The sequence below is a fragment of the Labrus mixtus genome, chromosome 7, assembly GCF_963584025.1.
Source record: "Labrus mixtus chromosome 7, fLabMix1.1, whole genome shotgun sequence".
Classification (NCBI taxonomy): domain Eukaryota; kingdom Metazoa; phylum Chordata; class Actinopteri; order Labriformes; family Labridae; genus Labrus; species Labrus mixtus.
In genome coordinates this window covers 23,008,421-23,026,051 of record NC_083618.1, presented here as the reverse complement: position 1 = coordinate 23,026,051, position 17,631 = coordinate 23,008,421, and the positions used below count along the sequence as shown (strand labels likewise).

The 17,631-nt window shown below is 42.3% G+C and overlaps 1 protein-coding gene across 4 annotated transcripts in view; it reads left to right on the top strand.

Annotated features, from left to right (window-relative positions):
- raly (RALY heterogeneous nuclear ribonucleoprotein) overlaps positions 1–13,184 on the top strand; it is a 108,655-nt gene extending 95,471 nt beyond the window's left edge. For all 4 annotated transcript variants that reach the window (XM_061041812.1, XM_061041811.1, XM_061041813.1 and 1 more), the window contains exon 9: positions 12,918–13,184. The gene's annotated coding sequence lies outside the window, so the exon portion shown is untranslated. The remainder of the gene's footprint in view (positions 1–12,917) is intronic.
- The last annotated feature ends 4,447 nt before the right edge of the window (positions 13,185–17,631 follow it).

Genomic DNA, 17,631 nt, shown 5'->3' with positions numbered 1-17,631 from the left:
TTCCCGGGCCAGCAGCTTTAGAGGCTTTCACTGCAATGGCACGATCACCTTTGAGCTTGAGACGGGAGCGAGGGACTTCCAGGAGGCCCGTGTCGGACGATCTGAGGGTTCTGAACTGGTCTGTTCTAAGGACACACAACCACCTCCATCATGAAAACCGTGAGCCAAGTTCCTGATATTTTTTCAGCCAATCTGATATATTGAATAAAAATAGTGCAGTTTGGACCTCAAATTATATGAAACATATGACGGAACAAAGAGAAGGAACGAAACCAACATGTTTTAAGAGTGCTTCACAGACTTTTTACACATTTTTGTTTACGACCCACTGAAAACAACTCCGCGACCCACTTTTGGGTCCCAACCCCACCAGTTGAGAACCACTGGCCTAGATTAAGTGTAAGGGCTAAGGAGGTCGGGTAATGTATCCCGGCAGTTCAGGGCTTTTAAAACAAACAGCCCAACCCTTTAAAAAGTTATCCACGATATGTTTAGAGTGCGGCAAAACTCAAATCTGCAAAATGTAACAGTGAACTCTGCCGCTCGTTGTTTTTAAAATCATCTGAACTCTTGGTTTAAATTGAAGAGATTAAATCTATAATCCCCACTGAGCTGATGTACACCTTGAATCACTTCTTATTTCCCTCCTCTTAGGGCTTGACTTGTTTATGGTTCAAAATGGACTCCCCGAGCCGTATGACTGCCTCAGCAGTTTTTTTTACAATGACAGACGTTTCAGATGCAAATGATACCAAGAACTGCGCACAGAAGTTTCTCTCTTCCTGCTAAGTTTTCTGAAAACTGAACCTCCATTGAGGACAATAAAAAACATTTCTAAGTGAAGGTCGGGTTAGAGGGCTGTCTTGTATTTTTCATATTTTATTGCATTTACATGTAATCAGCTCTTTTTCTCTGACAGAAGCCAAAGATCGTCTCAGAAAGACGAGCTCTTCTGCAGAGCGCTGCCTGTGAAAGCTTTCCAGAATTGCACAAAACACTTTTGGTGCAACTGAAATACAACAAGCTAAATTCAGTGTGACACACATGACACAGACATTATGACTCTGTCTTAAAACAATCTTAATAATCTTTAAGATAATCATTTTGAGTCTGGTGAACTTTCTCACTTCTTGCAGCACGATGGCTCCTGTGGAGTTTAAAGGGGAGAGATTTATTTCCTCCGAGTTTCTTTTTTCAATTCAATTAAAGACCAAAGGGCGACGGAGCTGATGGATGCAGCAGGCCGGCGTCCTCCGCACCATTTAGCCCCCACGCTGGATTCTTCTTTTATGTCCCTCCGCCTACTTGTTATTTTTGGAGAATAAACAGCTCGTGGATTCAGAAGAGACAGCTCTTGTTTTTGTGCCAGGGATCACTTTAGCATGTTGCACTATGAAGCTTCTTGAGTTAGCATGCTGTTTGTTACAACCGACAGTCTCCTGCTTCCTGGCGCCCCCCCCCCCCCCCCCCCCTGCGCTCTGTCTCCGGCTCTCACTTTTTATTTACAGGCTCGCTGCAGAGTCGCTCCATGTTTTGGCTGAGCGTGCTGCATGATTTATAGAATAAATTGAACTGCTCATAAAATGGCTTCAATTTGCATGTCAGTGCGGTACAGTAAACGTCAGCCTCTATCACATTTTGCAGTTTTGTTCCGTCTTGTAGATTTGCTCGTGTGTCCACACGCTTTGAAAACATGCGAATGTGCTAACGTTTAAGTGCAGTCATTTCACCAATAATTAAACAATATTTAGTGCTGCAGCTGAGGCTTATGGGACGTCATTTTGTAGCGGTCGTAAACTCCGTTTGCAACGAGTAATCATGACTAATAACTTAATAACATACTTTTTTATTTCAGTGTAGTTTTCATTTACAGCACTCAATGGCTCAGTCCCATTTCACCGCTTACCCCTACCACTTTTCAGGTGCCACTTTACCCCTTTGAACAGAGCTGCAAGGGCTAGTTGTGAAGTCTGTCCGATAAGAAAATGGAGCCTGATACATCATCAGTAGCCGTCGACTGCAATGACGTAACTGGACGAGGCAAAGTTGCTGGTCGTTCCCAAAATGGTGAAAATAAAAACAAATTTTCTTCATGCCTTTTCTGAAGAAACGGACCATAGTACATTGGAACATCATTGAACTAAGATTCAGATCTCATAAACGAAGGAAATACTTACATTTGTGCATCTCTTTAGCCGTTGTGATTTTTGCCGGTGATGCGCAGTGCATTCTGGGAGATGACTCTGTTAGGAGTGTGCCTCCGATGGATCTCCTTTTAAAAGGACAAGTAGCCCTAACACGTCACCCTACTAGGGCTAAGTGGTGGGGGTAAGGGGTGAACTGGGACTGAGCCTATGAGTTCTCAGGATAAGAGTCTAATTCCTTGTTGCATCTAATCATGCAGGGGATGAATTTTGTCTGGATCAAGTATGAAAAACCAATAAACAGGAATACAACACAACATTATAAAACATTTCCGTATAGCTGGTTAAGATCCTTCTGCAGGTTCAGATACAGAAACCTTGTTACGACTTTACCTTCCTCCAGATGGTCGAGTTTGATCGTCTTCTGACACGTCAAAGAGGCATCCTTTCTCTCTCAACAACACCACCTGTGGTTTGTGATTTGTCGTTGTGTTTTGTACTTCAGGGCCACCGTACCCAGTAGTATACCTCCACTTCACAACTCCTCAAGTTTCTTCTCCCCGTTAGGAGTCCGGTGCTCCTCCTATGCCGTCTTCAGTGCTCCGTTAAGCATCTGCACAACCTTTTTTTTTTTTTCTACCAGCATGTGTGTCTGCAGAGACCTGCACTCATGCCCTTTTATGGGCATTAGTGGGCGGTTACCTTTACTAATTAGGAAGAACATGCACACACTTTCAACTTATGGACACAAGGAGGTAACAACACAGCTGCCATATTCAGTTATTTAAGAACACGTTGATGAATCTGACTATTTTTAGAAATCTTCTTCAGAACAAAATAAGATCAATAAATTCAAATTCAAATTCAAATTAAGATAAGATTACTCTTTACTGTCCGTTTGCAAGGAAATTTGTCTTGCATTACAAGCTCAGAAGTCCTCGCATCACAATCAGATCACATCACACTCAAAAGACAGAACGTAAAAACAGCATGAGTGGCATTTAAAATCACAGTTAAGGAGTTGTTCAGCACAGGTCAGGTACAGTGATGATTTGAAATGTGTGGGGTCTGCTCTACTCTTTGCAGTGAGAAATGAAAGAGTGTTTGTACTCGTTCCTCTCTTACAGTCTGTCACCCTGAATCGCCTCCCAGAGGGCAGGAGCTGATACTCCTCATTTCGGACATACTTTCTTAAGAAGATATCGGTGAATGAGGCTGATTGTCTTTAGATGTGAGACGGTGTCAGACCTTAAACGTCTTTATAAAGGTTTTTAAAAGTCTTAAAGTGTATAGAAGGATTCAGTGTACATGGGAACATGAGTGAAGGTGTTTCATTTCTTTTACGATTAATAAAAGTTTCCATAAAATTTTAAAGAGACAGTTGCCTTCCTCTTCCTGGGGAGTGAGTCTGCATTTTCTGCCGCAGTTTCAGTTTGCACCGTCACCCTGGATAAGAAGAGACGCAAACATGTGGTGTCATAAAAATGGAAATAAAAGAGCGCAAGAAAGGGACATGGCGACATACATATCTCCAAAACTTCCTCCATCAGGCGTTAGAATACATGTGATAAATAACTCCGAGAAGTCGACGAGGGGCAGAGGATGTGTGAGGCTGGAGCTGCTCAGAGATGTTTTTTTAAGATGCTTTAACAATTAAATATATATCTGACTTCCTAAAAGAGCAGTACTTTGCGAGGATCAAGCTTTTGCAGAACTTGGCGGTGCATCCGATCAGCTGAGTACAGCAAACTTTTTTTTCTTTGCTAAGGATACTAACGCAGGCGGTCCCAAACTTTGCAATGCCAAGGACCCCCATAGCATAAACTTCCAACAGGGATCAGTCCTCAGCACCCGTGTGTCTATGCCTTCAGCACCCGTGTGTCTATGCCTTCAGCACCCGTGTGTGTCTGATCGGACTTAAAGCTGTTCATTTACACAGACGGGGATTCAAAGCAGGAACCTCCTCCGTGTGAGGCAAAAGCGCTAACCAGCCAAGTCAGATTCAAACCTGTGCGCGCTTGGAGGACTACCGCCTCTGCTGTACACGGGGAGCAGGAACTAACCACTGGAACTAACTGGAACTAGCTGGAACTAACCACTAGGCACTTTTTATACTTTTAATATCACAGTTTTTGGGTTTCTTTATTTGGATTATTGTGCTTCTTACAGTCAGTAAAAGTGGATTTCGGTTTCCAGACGGGGAGATGTTGTGTCCTCCATAACAGGAAACATTTTGTTTCAGTCCTTTCACCAAATCTGTCATTGAAGTCACACAGTCGATCGTCATGACAACATCACTGCAAGAGGAGAGAAGAGAGAATAAATAGTTGCATGAGGGTGACATCTGAGCTCCAATTTAAAAAACTGCATTTGTGAACATTTAGTGAAACACTCCTCGTGGAAATGACTCTGCGTTTTCTGCTTGTCCGTTCGGTTTTTGGATGGCTGTTTCCATGGCAACACATGAAGCATGGAAAACAAACAGCCGTCCATGTAAGAAGTGTAACGTTCTGCATGATGGATAATATCTTTCCTGAGCTATTTTGGTAACCTGTGTGCAGGTATGTGCTGCAGACAGAGCACGGTGTATTAATCAGAGAGCGTTGAATCCAAAGGTTGTGTGTCAGAATGTGGAGGAGGCCGCCGGCCGACTGGGAGCGTTCACATGTGATTACGCCCCGTCCTTTTTGATTATGTGTTTGCGGTACATTGATTAAATTGATGGATGAAGGCGGCCTTTGATGTGGGATGATCTACCGAGTGCGCACTGCATTCTTTCGGTGTGTCAAACCGTTTCACCATCACTGCACATGCTGAGCATGTGTGTTTACACCGCTCTGCCAGTTGGATGAGCATGATGGGAATAAACCACTTTCTGCACGGCTATCAAAAAAACGAAAATACGTCAAACCAGAGGAGGACTTGGTGCGTCTCGGAAGCAGAACTGAAAGGAAGAAAAAACCAGCAGTGAGCAGAGAGTTATAATTCAGAATAACTACTACACCTCTGAAATAAAGACATAGAAGGAACCACTACCTCTCCTTTCTATTGTTAATCAATGAAACCATTAGCAATGCTATACAGCCTGATTTGCCTAATCTTCACAGGACTTCAGGCAGCGGTAAAAACGCTTCCAACCTGAGCCACAGGAACCTTTTAGTTCCTTGAAGAGAAGTCCCAGTAACTTTTAGTTCTGGGGACTTTTGATGGAAACGGCACTATGGAGAGGCCAACTCATTTTACAACTTGTAGATAAGACTATGGTGCCCTTAATTCCATTTTTTTGTCAGCAGAGCGCCCTCTAGAGCAGTGGTTCTCAACTGGTGGGTCACAGTGGGATTCTGGTTAAAAAAAAATCCCCCCCCCCCCCCCCCCTGGTATCTCCACCCACGGACTCCACCTCCAGCCTAGATCAAAACTTTTGTACAGGTTTGCTATTTTTATTCTCGCTACAGAGGAGTGATGTCTATGGGGAAAACTCATGGGGGGTCATTGCATTTAAAGAGACACACACACCAAAACGGAGCGTTCTGAGAGAGCTGGTTTCTACAGGGTCACAAACCTCCTCTGGTGCTTGATTCATGTTGTATTTAGACCAAAGCACAGCACAGATGTTTCATTTAGACCACAGGGGACTGTTTATATTACTGTCTTTCATTTGTACTTTCCTTTATGTACTGTATGTTATTTAGTTATTTAATCTGCCTTTTACTTGATTTACATTGTGATATTATTTTTTGTTTACCTGACTGTAGATGCGCATTACTCTTCTTGAATAAAGCTAAACAAACAAAAAACGAAGAAAAAAAAAACGGGTGGATGCGGCCGGTTCTGGAAACGTAAATGACGTCACTTCCATACTGAATTAATCAGATGAAGTAGGCACAAATATCTGCCTACTGTGTGTGCATACTGAATATTAGGTACTAACAGTATGCAGCACGTATAGTAGGTACTGCCTACTGCCTACTGCCTACTGAAAGATTGAGTATGTACTTGGCAATTCGGATACGGCCCTGCTCTTTCTCCTTGATTCTTCCTCCTCCTTCACCTGCTGCACACTTGAGTGCAATCTGAGCTCAGGGAGGAGGAGGAGGAGGAGGGGTATTTAGAGGAGCCGGGTAGGAGAGACTGTGGCACTCACAGTCTGGGCGAAGATGCTGTGAGGAGCTTTTGTTCCCCATTATATTTTAACCCGACACATGTCAAGGCTGCTGAGTTTTGTTATTTGAGTTTGTGCTGAAGATCACCTGTCGTCCTATTTTTGGTCTTTTTAATTTGTTAAGTTTAGACTTCAGGTTCTGAGAGAGCTGGCTTCTACAGGGTCACAAACCTCCTCTGGTGCTTGATTCATGTTGTATTTTGGCCAAAGCACAGCACAGATGTTTCATTTAGACCACAGGGTTTGTGGTCTGTTTGAAAAGATGGAGAAGGGGGGAGAATATGTCCTCTTTAAAAGATTCAGTCCTCAAACACGCTGGACAGTAATATTCGAGGGGTGGATTATTATTGCTGACTTGACCGTGGAGCCCTTCACATCCCAAACTAACAACAGGGTGGTATGTCATACTTTACATGTTGGTGATGAGAACATGTCAAGAAGAAACCACTTCCATCTTTGCATTTAGCAACGAGCTTAGCACAGTTCAGCCCGTGGTTGACTGATTGGAGTAGATTAAAAAACAACATCTCCCTATAGACCTAGAGCTTCGTTTTCCTATGTGTAAAGGTCAAAGTTCAAATATTGCCTCAGACTCTTTTAACAGCCCCACTGATGAATCTGAAGCTGTGGATCTGTACACGTGTTGCAGAGTTGGACTCTCGTTCAGCGTTGCCAGAGTTCAGACATGAACTGAACTCTTCTGTAAAAGGAGGAAGAGAAATTAGTAACAGTTTGTCAGTCTGTCAGAAACCAGTCAAATGTTTGAAACCCTGCAGGTTTGATTTAAGCACCTGTGGTTTCACAGTCAGTACATCTGTCAAGGATTCTTTGCATATTTGAAGATATTTGCTTTCTTAAGCTTTCCACCAATAACTCTTCCCTCATCACTCTCTTTGTCTCCAGCTGTTGTTGTTGGGAATAATTCAAGGAAATGTTCCCACATTTTAGAAGATTTAACAGATTTATTCCCTTTCTTACATTAAACCGAATAATCTAAAGATTAAAAAGAAAACACTCAGAAAACAGTAAAAACAAAGAGCGGGTATTCAATGTACTTTGGCTGCCGATCGTGGCTAATGTTAGCATTGCTAGCTCTGCCAGCTGTCACTCCAACCTGCAGGTTAACATCCAAGAAAATGTTTTTTTTCCGGGGCCGGGATTGGATTGACACCACTGTTACGTGTCGCCCTGTTCTTTCTCTTTCTGTTTGTCCCTTTACCTGCTGCACACCTGCTCTTTCTCCTTGATTCTTCCTCCTCCTTCACCTGCTGCACACCTGAGTGCAATCTGAGCTCAGGGAGGAGGAGGAGGAGGAGGAGGAGGAGGAGGAGGAGGAGGAGGGGTATTTAGAGGAGCCGGGTAGGAGAGACTGTGGCACTCACAGTCTGGGCGAAGATGCTGTGAGGAGCTTTAGTTCCTCATTTTATTTTAACCCGACACATGTCAAGGCTGCTGAGTTTTGTTTGTAGACTTTAGGTGCTGAGAGGGATGACCAATTATGCGATTGGCGCGGCACCTTCCTGTCTTTTGTTCTTTTTTTGCCCGGGTCTTCAGCCCGTTTTATTTCTTTGGTTTCTTATTTATCTTTGGTTACTTTAGGGCTGGGATATTGACATTGAATAAAGCTTGGGGTGTTCTGGTCTCCCCGTTTTTGAGCCTTAAGTTAATTTTTTGGGGGTAAAGGAGGCCGTAACAAGCACGCAGACTGGACTTTTATTCTGAAGAAAGATTCATAATGAGCCATTCTATTGGCTGTTGTGCAGCATCATAATTTAATGTTATAGCAGTGAACACGACATCCTCGTGTTCAGGAAAGTTCAGCCATGAGATAAAGATCAACCTTGGTCCACAGGGACGCCAAAACTGATGAAAAGTGAAAGCTTCTCTCGATAGCTTCCCAGTTTCTCTCAGACCGTTTCCAGCTCTGTTTTGTAAATCAAGAAATTCAACGATGTGTTCACTGACCGAGGGACAGACCGCTGTTAAACAATCCAACACAGAGCTGCATTGTGTGGATACATCGGGAGTGCAATCCTGTATGACAGAGAATCTTTGACCTTCGATTATCACATCGACTACTTTGTCTCTGACATGTGAAACGATCCCTTCAACGCGTGTGTCTGCGGAGGTTTTTTTGTACTTTTGTTTCCTGGTTTGGAGTTCTCCACACACATGTTCATGAAACCTTGGCATGATTTAAATCTGTGCTAAAATAAAAAAGATTTGATTAAGTCTGTAAAACATGAGGTCTAAATGGTCCCGTAGAGCTCTGCTCAATGTACGATGGCGACGATTCCTCCTGAAAACCTCAGAGCTTTCACCTTCATCCTGCATCAAGTCTGCTTCGACATGATCAATGACTGCTCTGCTTTTTTTTCTTCACTGAAAATCATGCCAGCGTCTCTTGTTGTATGCAGGCAGCTTTGAGAACCCGTACTCTTTAGGCTGACACCCTAAATTCTTCCAGCTGCTGAACCCGCTCCTGCTGAGTGAGTTCTGCTGCTTTTCCATAAAGAGGCCGGGCAAAGCAGAGGGCGGCATCTGCTGCTGCTACAGCAGCCACGCCTGTCCCTTCCTGTCTCATTTTTTTAGTTATCTGCTGATGTGATCTCATCGATATCACTGTGGCATCTTGTGGCAACTTTTTTGGGTAATTTAAAGTCACTAACCCTGAACTGACACTGGTATCTTACCAACTCCTCTGCGAGGAAATCAGATATCGTCCATGGTGCGATTTCCTCTGAGCCCTCGTTGCGGCTGCAGGAAAAACAATTTTTTGCCAGGTTGTTCTCTCTTTGGGAAGAAAGCCTCTTCCTTCTGCCGCAATTCTCTCCAGCTGTAAGTGATGAACTCGGAGCTGCTGTGGTAATTTGGCTCATTGCAATTGCATATGTCATTTATGTGCACAAACAAAGAGATGCCAGTGAGATTGTTGGAGCCAGAAATGTTCAGGTTCTGTTTCCGTCTACAAGCCTTGGTTGGATGCAGGATAAAAGTCACAAAACAAATGTGGCTCTTTCTGTCTCTCTCTCTATTCCCAACACAGCTGCCAAAACATGAGTCTGCTTCTGCTCGAGGTTCTGCTGGTAAAAAGGATGTTTTTTCATGCCACTGTAACTCGCTTGCTAAATGTTGCTTAGTGCTCATGGTGGATTCATGTCGGGTCTTTGTAAATAATACAACAAAGAGTACGGCTTAGATCTGCTCTTTATGTAGAGTGCATTGAGATAACATTTATTGTAAATTGGCTCTAGATGAATAAAGATTAAGATGAGAGATGAGGTGCCCATTTGGACTGGATTATCAGAAGACCTCTGTGTTTCCTTGACAAATAACAGACAACAGATATCGATTGGCACGGGATTAAAAACAAAGATGTCGTCCACAATTATGATAAATTACCTAGAGATCCGCAAGGAATACTAATCCTTTGCAAATATGTTTTAAGTTGCTTTTCACTGCACAGGATATTTTCCCATCACAATCACGCTGGGATAGTGAGATGGATGGATTTCACAATGTGCAAAAAGAAAGTACAAACCTGAAACAATGAAGCCTCCTAAAATTAGAGTTTGGGCTCTTTTCCCCGAGATCAATTTATAAAACAGCATGGCTACAACAGCCTACTGATGGCCCTCACTGTGTAGGTTTATGTAGAGATGAATAGTGAAAATCAGAGTAAATTATTTAAATTTAACAAGCTCAAACCTGTTGACCTGAAGTAATCCTGGAGCGTTCAGGGGCCCTGCGGCGTTTGGACGCTCCTCTGAAATCAAAATAAGCCTAGAGGATTTTATGGTAGTTGTGTTTTTACAGCTTTGGCAGAGCATTTCAACCTTTTCAACTTTAATCTTTCACTTCATTATATTTGATTGTTTTTCACTTTTATTTGGGGCAAAGCAGCATGGCTCAAAGAATGGGAGAGTTATTCTCTCAGTAGGTTTTTAAACATCTACTGTTTTATGCATTGACTGGAAATTTAGTACCAACATTTACGGCCATGATGTTTCTGCTTAATGTATTAAAGGAGCAATATGTAATTCTGACACCTAGTGTTTAAAATGGGTACTGCAGTCTAAATTCTAAACTTTGTAGAGAGCTGTCTCCCCCCGCCCCCTCCTCTCTAGAGTCGATGCTTACGCAGGTTGCCATGTGGTGGTCACTGAAGCTTCAGTGTTTAGCCAGCTCTGCATCGGTCTGTAAACCTTTCTGCGTTCTAACCTCTCTCCATTTTTCAAAAACATCTCCAATATTGATCCTAGTTTGAGCACGTTTCTGCTCGTGGAGCTTATTAGAAACATGCAGAGGCTTTTTAGGTCGGGTACAATCACTTCTATCTGAACCAGATCTCTTACCCGCTTCCATCGCTGCAACACCTGTTGGTTTGACCTGATAACTGGTCTCATATCTGGCAAACCGAGGGGTGTCCAAAACGGCCGTGTGGGGGTGCCTTAAAACCGCCTACCTTCTCTGGTCCAAACAAATCCAGAGCATTCAGGACCAGAATCTAAACTCAGAAGGAGGACATACTGGCTGCTGCATTGTTGTCAGAGAGGCCAGCACTTCAACAAAGCATGTTTCCTTAATGTCTGATCATAAAGTAAGGTCACTTCATCATCTCACTCAGTAGATATATATGACGAATGATTACAGTCACATGCCAGTAACAACAGAGCAGCAGACGTGGGCAGTTCTAGGCAGGGGCCAACAGGGGCCAGTGCCCCTGTAACACTAAGCTTGGTCCCCCCTGTGGCCACCCCTCCAAAAGGAAGAGTCCCCCTAATAACACACTGGAACTTGACTCAACAACTGGACTCACAATCTAGTAGGCTATTAAATACTGTTACTGAAAAAAATATAAATCATGGTATTTGATGTTGTGGTATTTAATGATGTGCGCTATTATTTGGCATAATGTATTTTTAAAGTGATCATCTTTGTCTATTTGTTACCTGGGTTTAATGTCCTCTCTGACAAAACAACTGGCCCCAGTTTGAACCACCACTGGCAGCAGATGAAAAGGTCGCCAAACGAGAAGCCAGATCTGCAAAACAAATAAATGAATAAAACAGCAGAAATTAATTCAATAAATAGTAATGAATAAACTTTTCAGGTTAGCGAACTAACTGAACATAAATCAATAACGGCTGTTCAGCATTCAACAGCCCGATAGAGCGTGACAGCTGAAGGAATAAAAGAGTTGGAATATGTTTGTTCTCCTTCCTCGGGCATGATAGCGCCACCCAGAGGGCATTCAAGGAAGGAAAGGTGAAAGAGTTTGTCCAGGTTGAGTTATGGTCCCTTTGTCTTTCTGGACCACACGCTCCTTCCACAGGAAGACTTTTACAACATGGTTCAGACTGTTCTTGGCCTTAATAAACAACCCTCTAAACCCACATAAAAGAACACATTGAAAGACTTTGGATAAAAGAATGATAAAAACAACATGACATGCTCCCAGAGACACTGAGAGAGTTCAGCCTCGACATCAAAGTGACCAGATTTAACGACCCACTCAGTGGTTTCATCAAACTTTGATTATGAGACAGATTTGTCTTTTCTTTGAAAACACATGAAAAAAGTAGCTGAAGTTTATCTCCCCTGAAATTTCAAAAAATGCCATTAACGTCAATATATCAGCAAGGACCGGGCTGCAGGGGGGTAAGACACCCACTCACTCCACTTCATGCCGTTTACATCAGCCGCAACATCATCTGTGCGACACAGATTTAGCAATTTAGCCATGAGCGACAACTATAGAGAAGCAACAATGACAATGACACTTTTGCATCAGAAATGTAGTTTTGAAGTCGAGGACTTGTCTCCTCCAGAGTCTCCTGTAGACCACGACCACGGCGGTCCAGGGCCGTATCAGTTTGAACCGTTAGTACTCAGGGGGGCTCAGGAGAGGATGGGGGACGTCTCTGAATGGTAGAAACAAATAGCCCCGTTTTTGCACTTCACAATCACCATATTTCACGGCCAACCACTTAGATTTATTGTCTATTTACACCCGGTGCTCTGGTGGTCACTACACTAAGCGCTCTCCTCCAGAGAATCTCTGCTGCTTGTTTTCAGGTTTGTTGACGAAAGCCGGCACCACATATGTCACCTGCCTCCAGATCAGCCAATAGCGATGCAGTAGCGGTGTTTCAACCTGTAGAGGGCGGTCTATATTTCTAACCTGATATTTAAATACTTGTGTACTCAATGGTCGAGATTTGGACCTGAACAACACTACCTCCTACCCATAGAGGCCTGCCTGAAACAGCAGTCTGAATAGGGCGGATGATTGCACCTTAATAAAGTCCTCTAAGTAAGGTCTGTGGGAGGTTTTGCAATAAAATTTGACTTAATTAACTTTAGAGGAACATTGTCTTTATTGTGAGAAGAGACTGTTGATCGGGGAGGAAAAAAAGAGAGCCAGAAACAACATTTGATGTTAAAAAAATGAAAAAAAACGGCATGTTGCGGCCATGTGAGCTTTTATGTGTGTTTTTTTGTGATCTCTTTAATTTTTGATTTGTGTTTCTGATGATTCCTGCATTCTTTTATTTACAGTGTTTTTTATGATCTGCTTTTTTGTGTTCCAGGTGGAGTGAACCTCCGAGGATGACAAGAGAGGGAGAGAGAGAGAGAGCGAGAGAGAGAGAGAGAGAGAGAGAGAGCGCACTGTTGACAGACAGAGAACTGGATAACAGCACAGAAAGGCCATCAAACAGCAGGGAGATCAATAAAACACACACACACACACAGCAGAGAGACAAACTCAACATTTTTATCCGAGCCACGGGAAGATACTAAAAACAGCGGGGAACTGCCATAACACATCATAAAGTGATGAGTTATACACTTCAACACACGCACAGGAGAAGAAAACACACGTTGCGCTGCGTCAGAGCCGCATGGACATGGTTAAACAGCAGGCGGCTGTCCAAATGCATCTTAAAAACCACCAGGGGGTCTCACACACCAACACACACAAAGTAAAAAAAGTACACACACACCGAGGAAGAGAGATGACGAGCACGTTTGGGAAATCCAGAGCTCATCAGGACATCGTGTGCTGCTTCATGTGACTTTAAAACCACAAAACTGACCGGATGACACACTGAGGATGAGCTGGATGCTGAAGGGGAACATTACTTTAAGTAATTTTGAAAGTGAAATGAAAACAAAGCCCCCACGAGAAAACGAGGAAAAAGTATAGATAGATTCACTTAAACCGTTTGGATTGACCTGTAATGTTGTGGTTTTCCTTCTCACCTCCAACAAAGTTGATTTGAAAACAACATAGCTGAAACAAAATGTATTATTTACATGAAGAAGTCAACTACAGATGGATGAATAAAAAACAGTTGGAGAGAGAATCATCGATCAGTCAATGCACAGCAGCTCAGATCATCAAGCAACCTTTTATTTAAAGGTCACATATTCTCCTCCTCTTCAACCAGTTTAAATAAGTCTCAGAGCTCCTCAAAACATGTGTGTGACGTTTCTTGTTCTAAATCCACTCTGATCCTGTATTTGATCATGTCTATAAACCCCTCTATTTCAGAACAGGCTGTGTCTGTCCTTTTAAATATGTAAATGAGCCGTGTCTGACCACACCCCCTCTCTGGAAGGGCTTGGGTGGCTCGGTGCTTTCTCGCTCCATGTCCTATTGTTTACGGTGAGAAGACAGACTCAGAGGGCAGAACAAACACCTAGCTGTGGGAGTGTCACCCACCTGGGGGAGGGGCTACTGCCCTTTGTGATGTCATGAAGGGAAAATCTCCAAACGGCCTGTTTGAGCACACATTTTCTGAAAAGTGGAGCAGGTAAAATGGAGAGGATGGACTTTTCTCGTCATTGGGGGGTTTGTAGACAGACTAGAGACAGATATTAAAGTTAGAGAAACATGGTGAAGTGGATTTTGCTGAATATGTGACCTTTAAAGTTAACTCTACAGCAAATTCATTAAAATGATTCCACTTCATACATCCTGGATGATAACAGGATGATGTGCTAACTGGTCCAAACACAATATGTGATGTAATCATACCACGCATACAGTACAGGTCAGGTTAGACGTTTTAAACGTTGGAAGTTAATTGACATAAAAAACGTGGTGATAAAAACAGGTTTATTACTTTTTCCACTTATTAGTTATGAATTCGAGTGACCTCTGAACTCGTACACATGGACTTAATGACTCATGACTTAAAGGAAAAACAACCATCTTCATAATTGGATGGATTTCCACCTAAATGTATCTGAAGTCGTAATTTTTTTTTTACATGATAATATAACTTCTCTGAGCACCCTCCAGTGACCTGTGAGCCTGTGTGAGAACTCAAAACACGTCTTAGAATAAAACACGGCCAAAATGATCCTAACTGAAAGTCAATCACTGATGTTTTTACTTGAGACAGATTACTTTTATTCTCGACAGTTATGATTTAAAATGACATTACAGTGAATGCATATTAATCTAAAGAGCCAGTAAAGACGATACTGAAGGTTTGATAATCCTCAGTGTTCTGTTACTTCAGTGATGAGACGAGGGATCAGAAGGTCGGGTGTTACTGATCATGAAACTGTTCCTCGCCTCGACTCCTTTCCTCAGTTCACCCATGCCTCCTTCCTTTACCAATCTTCAAACATATTCATATAACCACATATTCATCGTCCCTTTCTGACACATTTTTTCATCATTTTGAATCATCGTCCCTCTCTTAGTCTCTCTCTCCGTTCTCTGTTCTCCCATCTACTCTTTCCATTACAACGTTCACTTGATTTTCTTCTCTTCCTGTATCGTTTCGATCCTCAGTGAGAGAATGTTTTTACAAAAATATCAGAATCACTAGTTCTCTTAAGAAGTACAAACTTGGTGTTATGAGTCAAAAACCTTTTTTCTGCATGCATCACAGAGAGAAGACATTGCAGTTCTCTGCAGACAGTCAGGCTCATGCTGCCTTTTAAATACAGAGACCACCCTACAGTATCAACACATCACACAACGAGGGATCAATATACACATAGGAATGCAAATTCTTCAAAATGCAATCACATCATCTCATGAAACAGTAGGAAGCCACCAGGTGAGAGGATATCAAAGGGACAGTCAGGAAATCATTTCACAGCTCAAAGATTAGTTTAGTCATTTCCTCTGTCTGGTACCTTTTCTGCTTTTTTTTTTTAATCTTGATGTTGCTTCTTTTTATTTATTTTTCCTAAACCTCTCCTGTTAAAGAACAGCTTTATCTGCTTGGTTTTTCATCTCACTCTGATTATATTTTCTCTCCTTCGCTGCTACGTCCACGTCCGTCATATTCACCGGTTTGAATCTTGACCAATCACTGAATTGTATCCACTCCTAAACTCACCTGCTGCGCTGTCATTGGCTGGAGGAAACACACCAGCTCCCCGCCCAGAAACGTCCCGAGTCAACCAAAGCAAACGAGAACAGTAAAATCCAGTCAGGGGACAGAGTCTCTGCAGACACAGTCACCACCACACATGTATGGAAGTCTGGATTTTATTTTGAAGGAAAATGCTACTGACTCTACCTTTAATTATAACTACCTGATCGAATACAGAGCAGTACTTAACGGTATTTTGACCTCAAGAAGTTCCAGCAGGAGTTACGGTGTTGGGAATTTGCAAGAATTTGTGTAGAATTGTGCCTGATTTTGGAGTAAAAGGAAAAACACAAACTTCCTGTTTCTACTTTGTTTCAGGTGTTTTTAAGTTCATTATTCCATAAATGTTCTTGTGCATTGAGCATACTTGTATATACTTGTTATATCCCCATGGATATTCAGCCATAACAGCTGGTTTATGAAGTCGATGTAAAGCTGAGCTACTTGGTACAATTAAAAAGTGGAGAGCTAAGAGAACATGTTTGCCCTCTCTTTCTCTCTCTCTCTCTCTCTCTCTCTCTCTCCTACTTCCTTCTCACCTCTCTCCCTGTTGTCCCCCTTTGTCTCTGTCTGATTTCTACATGCTGATGTTTAATAAGCGTTGCTGTTATTTTTAATGACTTGTGCATACCATGCGATGAAGCTGGTGGGGCTGACTCCTCTGTCTGCACTCAGAGGCCGCCAGACGTCTTTTATCAAACATGTAAATAATCCAAATAAAAGAAATGTTGGAACTTCTGACCCTGGTCTGATACTTTTTCTTTGTGATCACAGGTCATAAATATGTAGCTTTCTGGCTCTTCCATGAGTTAAACCTTTTGATTTTAGATGTTTTTGGACTTTAGTGCTCTGGAGAACTTCTTGTCTCACCTTTTTTTTTTTTTTCCAAACAGCATCAGGAGTGCGTTTTAAAACTGCCAGAGCTGCACAGTGAAACACAGAAAACAGTGAATAAAGTCACAGAGCAACAGAAGAAAAAACAGCCGCCTCCCTCGAGCTGTGCTCTGCTTTGTCAAAACTTCAGACGCAGATCTTTTAATGACCAGTCACTCTTCAGTTTGCAGCCCGTACATTTAAAACATGTTGGAGTTCTCCACGTCTGATGTCATTTCTTGGATTATCTTCAAAAGCTTCTAACTAAATTGAAATTCAAATTTGGCAGTCTATTTAAAGGTACAGTATGTAGAATTGAATGACAATGTTTCCATTCAAATATCTAAATTAATTGAACATTGACTAAACCTATGTTATATAGAATTTTTTGTTGAGTATTCACATTACCTCAAACATCAAAGTCAAAGTCAATTTTATTGTCAATTTCAAAATATGCCAGACATACAGTGGAATCGAAATTGCGTTTGTCTCCGTCCCATGGTGCAATACAACCAAAATAAGGTAAAATAAGATCAAATAAAATAAGGTAAAATAGATCAAATAAAATAAGGTAAAATAAGATAAATAATATTTACAGTAATACATTCTAAATAGTGCAAAAGGTACAAAACAAAATGGTAAATAAAATAAAATTGAAAGAAAAAGTCAACTTGAAATGTACAATATGTGCAATGGGCAGTAAACTGAGTGTACTTTTGAATAGATAGCTTCAGAGTTATTAGTCCAGAGTTCTTGGTGGCAAACGGGAGGGGGTTTCAACGTCCAGTGTTCGTGGGGGCAGAGGGGAGGGAAGGAAGAGAGGGGAGAGAGTTAAGCTTCCTGACAGCTTGGTGGAAGAAGCTGTTTCCCAGTCTGCGTCTCATCGTTGTTGGAGATGAGACCAACCACTGTTGTGTTGGGTTAGGGAAGGAAGGGGAGGAAGAGCAGAACAGATGGCATCCTCGGTGGATCTGTTACCTCGGTATGCAAACTGGTAGGGGTCCAGGGTGGCGGGGAGGGTGGATTTGATGTGGGCCATGACTAACCT